Source organism: Eschrichtius robustus, chromosome 1 (genome assembly GCF_028021215.1).
Source record: "Eschrichtius robustus isolate mEscRob2 chromosome 1, mEscRob2.pri, whole genome shotgun sequence".
Taxonomy (NCBI): Eukaryota; Metazoa; Chordata; class Mammalia; order Artiodactyla; family Eschrichtiidae; genus Eschrichtius; species Eschrichtius robustus.
This window is the reverse complement of record NC_090824.1, coordinates 117,587,421-117,599,685: the sequence shown is the minus strand read 5'-3', so window position 1 is coordinate 117,599,685 and position 12,265 is coordinate 117,587,421.

Here is a 12,265-nt window from a genome sequence, read left to right as displayed (position 1 = left end):
TACCTATTTCCTGCTATAACAGGTGATATAGCTCATTTATTCTATCTCCTACTGTTATAAGCTCCCAGAATTGTTATATTCCAATTTTCAATTTCTCTCTTGACCCATTGCTATGGTCTGAATGTGTGTCCCCCCAAAATTCACATGTTGAAATCCTAACCAAAGGCGATGATATTAGTAGGTGGGGCATTTGGGAGGTGATTAGGTCATGAGAGTAGAGACCTCATGAATGGGATTTGCTCTTACGAAAACGATCCCACAGAGCTCCCTAGCCCTTTCTACCAAGTGAGGATACAGGGAGAACTCTGAACCTGGAAGAGGGCTCTCACCAGACCAGGATGGCACCCTGATCTGAGACTTCCAGCCTCCAGAAGTGTGAGAAATAAATTTCTGCTGTATATAAGCCACTCATTCTGTGGTGTTTTGTTATAGCAGCCAGACAGACTAGGGCAGCCATACTTACAACTTTACATAAAAACAATACCTTTTTCTCTTCCATCTTCTAGAGACAACACTTCTTGGCTTCCTATCAACACCCCTACCTTTCCCTCCAGCTGGCTTCCTCTCTTTCTCCTAATCCAGTTCATCTAACTTTTAGTTTTGTATTTTGAAGATTCCTAATGGTTACATTCTGTTTTCAAACCATAGTTTAGTCTTCCTTGAACTGCCTGTTGGTTAAGTCCAACAGCTGAAAATTAGTAAGCAACAATTATATTATTATGACCAGGTAAATAGTGTTCATTGCTGAGTCACACAGTATATGCATTATAATTGAAGTTCTTTTTGTGCAGCTTTCTGTTTTTCCTGGAATTTCTCAGTAGATTTCTTTTTTGTTCCATCAGTTGTCTTTAGCATATTCCCAATTATTTCCAAGCTCTTCATAACTTAAGTATTAAGTGCCCATTTTCCCTGGAGACCTCTTTTTGGAGATTTCTGGCTTCCTGCTCAGGTTGGAAACAGTTGCTCAAGAAATCTCTTGAAATCCCTTGACGCCTCTCCTAGACTGGCTCCAGTATTTCCTAGGTCTTATTTTTTTTTTTTTTAACATCTTTATTGGAGTATAATTGCTTTACAATTGTGTGTTAGTTTCTGCTTTATAACAAAGTGAATCAGTTATACATATACATATATCCCCATATCCCCTCCCTCTTGCGTCTCCCTCCCACCCTCCCTATCCCACCCCTCTAGGTGGTCACAAAGCACCGAGCTGATCTCCCTGTGCTATGCGGTTGCTTCCCACTAGCTATCTATTTTACGTTTGGTAGTGTATATATGTCCATGCCACTCTCTCACTTTGTCACAGCTTACCCTTCCCCCTCCCCATATCCTCAAGTCCATTCTCTAGTAGGTCTGTGTCTTTATTCCCGTCTTACCACTAGGTTCTTCATGACTTTTTTGGGGGTTTTTTTCCCTTAGATTCCATATATATGTGTTAGCATACTGTATTTGTTTTTCTCTTTCTGACTTACTTCACTCTGTATGACAGACTCTAACTCCATCCACCTCACTACAAATAACTCAATTTCGTTTCTTTTTATGGCTGAGTAATATTCCATTGTATATATGTGCCACATCTTCTTTATCCATTCATCCAATGATGGACACTTAGGTTGCTTCCATGTCCTGGCTATTGTAAATAGAGCTGCAATGAACATTGTGGTACATGACTCTTTTTGAATTATGGTTTTCTCAGGGTATATGCCCAGTAGTGGGACTGCTGGGTCGTATGGTAGTTCTATTTTTAGTTTTTTAAGGAACCTCCATACTGTTCTCCATAGTGGCTGTATCAATTTACATTCCCACCAACAGTGCAAGAGTGTTCCCTTTTCTCCACACCCTCTCCAGCATTTATTGTTTCTAGATTTTTTGATGATGGCCATTCTGACGGGTGTGACATGATACCTCATTGTAGTTTTGATTTGCATTTCTCTAATGATTAATGATGTTGAGCATTCTTTCATGTGTTTGTTGGCAATCTGTATATCTTCTTTGGAGAAACGTCTATTTAGGTCTTCTGCCCATTTTTGGATTGGGTTGGTTGTTTTTTTGTTATTGAGCTGCATGAGCTGCTTGTAAATTTTGGAGATTAATCCTTTGTCAGTTGCTTCATTTGCAAAGCTATAGTAATCAAGACAGTATGGTACTGGCACAAAAACAGAAATATAGATCAATGGAACAGGATAGAAAGCCCAGAGATAAACCCACACACATATGGTCACCTTATCTTTGATAAAGGAGGCAAGCATATATAGTGGAGAAAAGACAGCCTCTTCAATAAGTGGTGCTGGGAAAACTGGACAGGTACATGTAAAAGTATGAAATTAGAACACTCCCTAACACCATACACAAAAATAAACTCAAAATGGATTAAAGGCCTAAATGTAAGGCCAGACGCTATCAAACTCTTAGAGGAAAACATAGGCAGAACACTCTATGACATAAATCACAGTAAGATCCTTTTTGACCCAGCTCCTAGAGAAATAGAAATAAAAACAAAAATAAACAAATGGGACCTAATGCAACTTAAAAGCTTTTGCACAGCAAAGGAAACCATAAACAAGACCAAAAGACAACCCTCAGAATGGGAGAAAATATTTCCTAGGTCTTATTTTTAACCTCCGTTTACTCCCTCCTCTTTGGGGAGCATACCTTAAAGTAAATTCCTAAGAAAGAGATTGCATGAAATAAATTTCTTGAGTCCTTGCATGTCTGCAAATGCCTTGGCTTTACCCTCCTGTTCAAAAGGTTCAAATGGTTTTATACACCCTTTGTTGGGTATATAAAAGTTGATCATCTTTTTCCCTCAGAATTTTAAGATCTTTGTCCCACTGTCCTCTTGCATCTACTGTTGATATTGGCATCTGATTCTTGTTCTTTTGTTGTTCTGTTTTATTCTCCCTTGAAGCACTTAGAATCTTCTTCATTCTCAGTATTGTGAACTTTCATACCATATCTAGGTATGAATCTATTTTTTAAGTTTATTGTACCAGGCACTCAGTGGACTATTTTAATTACAATGTCACTCATTTACATTGTAACATCATTCAGGTTTAGACATTTTTCTTATATTCTTCCTTTCATAATTTCCTCTCCATGTTCTTGGTTTGTTCTTTCAGAAACTTAAGACAGAGTTTGGACCTCCTGGATTGGTTGTCTTTTTCTCTCATTTTTAGTGTCTCTGTGGGATTTTTTGTTGTGGTGGTGCTGGTGGTGGGTTGTTTTTTTTTTTTCCCCCATCTTATTGTCCTTGTGTCTTTGTGTGTTGTCTTTATTTTACTTTCTGGGAGAGTTCCTTATCTTTATTTCCAAAATCTCTACTGAATATCTATTTCCGCAATCATATTTTAATCTCCAAGACCTCTTTCTTATTTTTTCCTTTTAAAATAGCATCCTGTTCTTGCTTTAAAGGCATGATATCTTCTCACATTCTTCTGAGGATACTATTTACAGATTTTTTTTCAAGTTCTCTTCTGTTCCCTGAATTACCTTTGTTTCCTCTGGAGCCAATTTTTCTATTTGTTTGGCTCTTTCATTCATGTTGTAATTTGAACCAACTGTCTGGTGATCCTTGGATTTCTGTTCCTGTTTAAGAATGAGGGGTTAAGAAATTGTGTGAACGGGAGAGACCTGTCAACCAGCAGGTGAGTGAGCAGGAAACTAGCTGTCCATTGGGCAGTCCCTAAATGCTAAATCCAGGCAACTCTAGAGCTGCTCAACTTCATTAGGAGAAAACTTCTAATTTTAAAGTTTTTAAATTTTTTAAAACATTTTTTTCCAAGGGAAGAGATTCCAGCTTCCAAGAGTTGTGTGTATGAGAGAGGGGAAAGATGGTAGGGCTCAACTGGTCTGCTCACCTTCCTCCTTGCATGGTTTGGTGCAGCACAAGTTTCCAACCTGGGTTCAAGCCCTGGTCCACTTCCTGGGGAACCTTGTGTGAGTGACTGCAGCATCACAGAGCCCAGGCTTCTTCCAACTGCAGCTCCCTCTAGGACATCACCCCCAATCCCAGCAAGGTCAGCTGGTAAGGGCAGTCACTGAGACATGTTCTCTGTGTGGCCGTAAGCCCCTGGAGCAGGGCAAGCTCTATAAATAGCAGCAGTGATTACGGAGTAACACTCCTTTTAAATGCTTGGACTTTCCATTCAAAACAGTTCTGGCCCCGTGTTTAGTCTGTCTGGGGGGCAGCTGTAAAGGCCACCTTGTTTCACAGCTAAGGAGAGGTTACAAGGCAATTAAAATATTTTTGTCTCTTCTCTCTTGTGATGATTATTCCCATGCGGTGGTGGCCACTAGAGTAGTTCCTGTCTCCATTGCCCACAGGGAAACTTGACAACACAGGGGCAGCACAAGCCCTGGAGCTGGGCTCAAATGAGAGCTTCAGCCTGAAGCCTCCCCTTGGTTTTCAGAGAGTTAGAAGTAAAAGTCACAAATAGTGGTGTCTCTAATCGCCATAGCCAGGCAACTGCCACTTACTTTAAAGGGGTGTTTTTCCCTTTTAGGAACAGGATTAGGTCCTTTAGGAACAGAGTAAATACTTCTTGTGCCAGAGTAATTAGACGCTCTAAACCCTGGATTCTTCAGTCTGATAAATATAGTCATTGTACAAATAAATGTATGTTCGACACACATGGACATATTTAGGTAAAGACAACGTGCCACATCTCATAGCTCTGAATCATAACAAATAATGATAATTATCCTAGTCATAAAAATTATCATCATATGGAAAGAGTAGCTGTCATAATCTTAAAACTGATCCTGACATAAGCAGCCTCTTCAGTGTTCAAGAATTGTCATTAGGGACTTCCCTGGTGGTGCAGTGGTTAAGACTCCGTGCTCCCAATGCAGGGGGCCGGTTCAATCCCTGGTCAGGGAACTAGATCCCACATGCATGCCGCAACTAAGAGGTCACATGCCACAACTAAGGAGCCTGTGTGCCACAACTAAGGAGCCCATGTGCCACAACTAAGGAGCCGGTGAGCTGCAACTAAGACCCAGCGCAACCAAATAAATAAATAATTTTTTTTAAGTGCACTGTTGGAACATCAAGAAAAAATCATCATTAACCCCCTCAGAGAATCCACACAGGGCAGGCTAGACAGGTATCATTACCACCCCACGCCCCCCCCATACAGATGGACACACGGAGGCCTAGAGAAGTTCTGGCAGTAGTTAGTAGCCAACACTGTATTAGGCTCATCAGCCGTCAAACGCTCTGTGTGGTCCCTCCCCCTGGGGCTTGGTGGCCAGTGGACAACAGCCCACATCACACACCTTCCAATGCTCTCTGCAACAAGTGATGGAGGCTGGTGTTTGGGGGCGCTTGTTCCTGCACTGGCCTGAGGAATGGATGACAAGGGGGAGGAGGAGAGAGAGGATTTGGAGTGTTAAGGATTCTCCAACTCAGCAGGAACAGATTCTGCAAAACCATTTTCTCTCTCTCTCTCTCTCTCTCTCTCTCTCTCTCTCTCTCTCTCTCTCTCTCTCTCCTCCTCCAAAAGAGCAATTATGAAAAATATTTCCAGGAAGGAAAATATTAAAATGCAAATTAAATACAGTTGTGACTGTAAATCATTGAAGAAAAATGCCATCACTCTTTTTAGAGTCCAGTGTAGGAGCTGAGGACCATTGGTGGTGAGGCCAATGGAGCTGACATCAGATAGGATAGGACCACAGAGATAATAGGGTCCAGATCCCTCATTTTACAGATGAGAACACTGAGGTGGAAACGGTTAGTGAATTTTCCCGATGATGGGAGATGGCATAGTACAGTAGCCAGCACAGAGCCAGGTACAAAGCACGTACTTATATCAATTAGGAAAGTGTTTGGTTGAAAGCAACAGAGAACTGGCTTTACAGGTTGGTTTTTCTCACATGAGTGCAGAGGTAGGAGTTCTGGGCCTGGCTGTTCCTGGGCCTAAACAAGAAAAATAAGCCTTGCTGTTCAGCAGCTGATCTTCCCAGAGGCAGGGTGGAGTTCTAGGGATGCAGTGTGACCAGAGAAGGGAAGCCTTGTTGAGAAACCATGAAAGAAACCAAGGATATTTAACCTGAAAGGAACAGTGGAAACTTGAGAGAATAGGTCCTGTGTTGCCCAAGAGGTCAGAATTAGGACCAGTACTGCAACTGTTAGATGACAAACAGGACTGAACAACAGGAATAATTTTAATGATAAGCACTTACTGAAAATTGGCCGCCTCTTAAAATAGTGAGTTTCCTGGAGACATTTAAGCTGAATAAGGAATTGGAGAGGGGTGTGTGTGTGCGTGTGTGTCGGGGGTGTTGAACGGTGAATATTGGGTGGGGGGAGAGAAGGAGAGGTTAGGAGGGAGAGAAGGAGAGTTACAGCACTGCATGGGGAGATGGTCTCCAAATTCCCTTTTGGAACAATTCATTTAGCAAGTATCTGTTGAGTGTCTATTGTGTTCCACAGAGGAACCATATTTTCCAAATAAGAAGCTGGTCTGACATTTATGAAAAAGCTAACGGAGAGAACAGGGTGTATGATGAGTGTTGCTTACTGACTGACTCCTCAGGAACCACTTGCTTCCTGGAGATTCCAGGGCTCCCAGCACCCCCTCCCTCTCCAGGGAACTGGCCTATTTCCATCCAGGCTCTCAGGACCGGTGTAAGGGCCAGATGCATAGTTCAGTAGCAGCATTTTTTCCAGATACGCTGGAGCCCGGGCTTACTCTCTGTCGCCTGTGTTGTCCACGTGTCTGAAAGGCAGCTGGGAAGTATCAGAAAGGTAGCGGGGAGCTGGGTCACTTATTCGCCATCTCGAGTCTTTCTTCCCTCACTTTTCTTACCTGGAACATGGGAGAGAAGAGATCGTCTTCACGGACTTCTTACGGGGATGTCCTGGGCTTTGCATGGTGCTCAGCCCTTGTTAAGGATTCAACAGATGTGGCTCATGTCGTGCCTCAGCTCTGCCACTGATTTTGTGAGGTCCCTTTTGCAGACCTGGGTTTCCTCTCCTCTACAACGAGGGCAGGTTGGGCTGGAACAAGCCCTGTAATTCCTGCCAGCGCTGAACCTTCTGGTGTGCCCAAACAAAATGGCTGCTGCGCTTTCCCAGCCTCGGCCTGGAGGGCGTCTCTGCCAGGAGGGGGCGCCACTCACTCATGTTTCCACCACAGGTGCGTCTGACCATTTGGTAATCTCCACTCAGCTTTGAAAAGGAGCCTGAAAAGGCACTTGCTTAGCAGCCGCCTCTACACTAACTTTTAAAATCACGGTGCTGATGGTGTGACTGGATTTTCCACTCTTCCGCTTGCTTCCAGCAACTCAAAATCATCTTCCTACGGACAGTCCTCAGTATTTACAAAAGGGGTAAAGAGAGAAACGTGGCAGGGCCAACTTCCCCACTGTGGCCTTTCCCCTTGCTCAAAATCAAAACTGCAGATACCAAGGAGCATGTGCTGTGGAATTGCACCCACAATCAGCCATTTGCATGCTATTCAGGGGGCACAAATGGCCACTGATGCTGGCAATTGCCTCACTGCCATGTAGGCAATCACAGATACAACTTTGCAGCCTCAGACCTCTGGCAGTGGCTAGGCTGGATAGGCCCAGAAAATGTGGTTTCCTAGTCATCTTGGGTTCCTGTGAGCAGGGTCAGCATTGTGGAGACTAAGCAGGTCAGGAAAAGAACTAAAGGCCAATAGGGCCAAAGTCTTAAGTTTACCCAAGGTCCGTCCTGGGTTTGTTAAGTGAATTGAAGATGGAAATTCTCTAACTCTCTTCCACTCTTTGTCTTTTCTCAAGAGTTAAACAGAAGAGGGAGGAGAGAAGGAAAGAGAAGGGTGGAAGGGGAGGGGGAGAGAAAAAGAAAGTTAGATTAATTATCATAAGTAGTTAAATATTTATTTATTCATTTATTTTGGCTGTGCTGGGTCACCATTGCAGCATGCAGGATCTTTTAGTTACAGCATGCAGACTCTTAGTTGTGGCATGCATGCAGGATTTAGTTCCCTGACCAGGGATTAAAGCTGGGCCCCTGGCATTGGGAACACAGAGTCTTACCCACTGGACCACCAGGGAAATCCCCATAAATAGTTAATGTTCAAATAGATTATCCTCTCCATTGTAGCACTATTTACAATAGCCAGGACATGGAAGCAACCTAAATGTTCATCAACAGAGGAATGGATAAAGAAGATGTGGTACATATATACAATGGAATAGTACCCAGCCATAAAAAGGAACGAAATTGGGTCATTTGTAGAGACATGGATGGACCTAGAGACTGTCATACAGAGTGCAGTAAGTCAGAAAGAGAAAAACAAATATTGTATACTAACGCATATATGTGGAATCTGAAAAAATTGGTATAGACAATCTTATTTACAAAGCAGAAGTAGAGACACAGACGTAGAGAACAAATGTATGGATACCAAAGGGGGAAGGTGGGGGTGGAATGAATTGGGAGATTGGGATTGACATATACACTATTGATAATATGTATAAAATAGATAACTAATGAGAATCTACTGTATAGCACAGGGAACTCAGTGCTCTGTGGTTACCTAAATGAGAAGGAAATCCAAAAAAAAGGGGATATATGTATACGTATAGCTGATTCACTTTGCTGTACAGTATAAACTAACACAATATTGTAAAGCAACTCTACTCCAATAAAAATTTTTAAAAAAAGATTATTCTGCCTCTTCTCTCTTAAGTACATAATTTTAAGCTTTAGAAAGTAGAAGATATAAACGTATTATCTGGTCTTTGCTTCGAGCTCACCCTATCTCCCATACACTTGTGAGCAATAAACAAGTATTCGGTTGGCAGGCTGGAATATTAATGGCCTAAATCAAATTATCATGTGGACTGGTTTTGACCTTGTGAATGTTAAGTTGTCAAAACTTTCTTCTCTGGGGTACCAGCCTTAGCTGAACATTTAGGATGCATCCATTTCGAAGAGGAAAAAATTACTTTCAGACCCTATGAAAGATTCTCTTGTCATTCAAAAAAGACACGATGATTCCTCATTTATGGCGAAGGAAGTGGTGTAGGCAGAACAAGTGTCTCTCTGTTCTTTTTTTTTTAATTTAATTTAATTTTTATTTTACACTGGAATATAGTTGATTTACAATGTTGTGTTAGTTTTAAGTGTACAGCAAAGTGATTCAGTTTTACATATATCCATTCTTTTTCAGATTCTTTTCCCATATAGGTTATTACAGAATATTGAATAGAGTTCCCTGTGCTATACAGTAGGTCCTTGTTGATTATTTTATATATAGTAGTGTGTATATGTTAATTCCATACTCCTAATTTATCCCTCCCTCCCCCTTACTCCTTTGGTAACCATAAGTTTGTTTTCAAAGTCTATGAATCAGTTTCTGTTTTGTAAATAAGTTCATTGGATCATTTTTTTTTTAGCATGCACATGTAAGTGATATATGATATTTGTCTGTCTCTGACTTACTTCACTTAGTATGATAATCTCTAGGTCCATCCATGTTGCTGCAAATGGAATTATTTTATTCTTTTTTATGGCTGAGTAATATTCCATTGTATATATGTACCACATCTTCTTTATTCTTCTGTTGGACATTTAGGTTGCTTCCATGTCTTGGCTATTGTAAATAGTGCTGCAATGAACATTGGGGTGCATGTATCTTTTCAAATTATGGTTTTCTCCAGATATATGACCAGCAGTGGGATTGCTGGATCATATAGTAACTCTATTTTTAGTTTAAGGAACCTCCATACTGTTCTCCATAGTGGCTGTACCAATTTACATTCCCACCAACAGTGCAAGAGGATTCCCTTTTCTCTACACCCTCTCCAGCATTTATTGTTTGCAGACTTTTTGATGATGGCCATTCTGACCGGTGTGGGTGATACCTCATTGTAGTTTTGATTTGCATTTCTCTAATAATTAGTGATGTTGAGCATTTTTCATGTGCTTTTTGGCCATCTGTATGTCTTCTTTGGAGAAATGTCTATTTAGATCTGCCCATTTTTTGATTGGGTTGTCTGTTTTTTTGATATTGAGTTGCATGAGCTGTTTGTATATTTTGGACATTAATCCTCCTCTATTAGAGCTAAACTGATTACTTTAGGTTGCTTGAGAAATCACATCACACATTGTCAAGTCTCATGGATGGGGGTGTAGATCTTGTTAAGCAATTCATTTTTCTTCACTATTAACCAACCAAGTGTTTTGTGTGTGTCTTTCAAATTTACATTAAAAAACCCATGTCTTGAAAGACTGAAGGTCTTTCAAGGTTTGAGAGGCGGAATGGGACAGGGGATGTCATAATGATGGTTCTGCCGTGTCCAGTGTCATGCAGACTTTGGCGGGGGCTTGTCTTTCACTGGACTGGGAAGACAGGGGTTGCTACATCCCAGAACATTCCCTTCTGCTCTTGCCCCCGTACCATCTGCAGAGTGGAGCAGGTGGCGTGTGGGTGAGAACATTATTCTGGTTTCATCTGTTGTTGCTTATGGAAAGAGAACTTCCCTGTCAAGGTTTTGGCTTTCTCCTGGTCTAATGAATGAGTCCTACTCTAAGATCAACATCTCATGACACCACCAACAAATGAACTCTATTAGAGGATTTTGCAGCGGCTTTTAAATTTATTTATTTATTTATTTATTATTTATTTTTGACTGTGTTGGGTCTTCGTTTCTGTGCGAGGGCTTTCTCTAGTTGCGGCAAGCGGGGGCCACTCTTCATCGCGGTGCACGGGCCTCTCACTATCGCGGCCTCTCTTGTTGCGGAGCACAGGCTCCAGACGCACAGGCTCAGTAGTTGTGGCTCACGGGCCTAGTTGCTCCGCGGCATGTGGGATCTTCCCAGATCAGGGCTCGAACCCGTGTTCCCTGCATTAGCAGGCAGATTCTCAACCACTGCGCCACCAGGGAAGCCCTGCAGCGGCTTTTAAAAATGTCATCAATAGCATGGGGGCCTTTGCAAAAGGCAGTTTCTTTCTCTTGCTTAAAGTCACACTTCTGGTGCGCAAATGCCTTATGTGACAGTATATAAAAGGTAGAGATTTTTCTATTTTGAGAAGAATACCCAGTCAGATTTCTGGCAAACTGAATGATGCTTTAGGTCCTATTTCCTTTTTTGAGACTTTCCCAGAGTGTCGAACAAGGATAAGGGGACCAACGCTGCAGGCTCTCGTGAGGGGTGGTGCTCTATTAAATTGCGTTGGAGGTGAGAAGAAAACACACTGTGAAGGAGACATTTAACACATGATATGAATTCTCTCATTTAGTCCTCACTACAGTGTAGGAAGAAGGTTTTGCCGTCCCATTTCCTAGATGAGGAAACAGGTTCGGAGAGAAAGAGTAATTTGTTCTGAGTCACGCTGCTTCTAGGTACTGAGAGGGGAGTTGCAGTCTAGGTTTGTCTGATCAACCCCTGTGCCGTTTTGATACCCCATGTAAGTTGATTGCCATAGAAATGCAAAATGCTATTTGTCAATCATTTCTATAGCGCATATTATATGCTAAGCACTGTTTTGAGTTAGAGCCTGAACTGGGCTGGGTGGGGAGAGAGTGACTGCTGGAACCTAGAGGAGTAGGCTGGGGAAATGGGTGCCTGGAGTTTGCCAAAGGAAGCAACAGTAGCTCCAAGGATGATTCATTGTGGGGCCTGAGACAAAGAGGGGGGAGCAGTCAGCCTTGGTATCAGGGTTGGATCTGCACCAGCACATTATTGCAGGTTGACTCAGAGCAGCCTGAAGTGGGGGAAGATGATCCCCCTCCCCCAGGCTGTACTGTTCAAAACTTTGCAAAAAGTCCAAGAAAACGTTGGCCCAGAGGACTGTAAACCACTGTGGTGTAGACCAGGTGAAGTGAGTTTTAGGCTCAACTGAAAGTCGTCTTGGCCGCATTCCCTCAAAGCAGTGTAATTCTCTAGAGAGCCTGGCTTTTGCAGTTGGACCTGGCTTCGCATCTCTGTATCTACCTACTTGATATGTGACCTTGCACCTCAGTTTCCTCACCTCCAATAATAGCTGCCTTATAGGGTTATCGTAAGGATCCAGTGAGATCACTTGCAAGATGTGCTTGACACAGTGCTGGCCTAAATTCAGCACATTATACATACCTCCTCTGGGATTTTGCTGTCTCAGCTATCCCCCTCCCTTGGCATTTCCAAACTCCATCTCTATCTCCCCTCAGCCTGAGACCATATGCAGATCTCCTTCATCTTAAAACCAACACAACAACAAAGCCAAACAAACTTTTTCTCCACTGCTTTGTGGTGCTGCCCTCCTAGTTCTCTTTGTGGTTCCTCTGG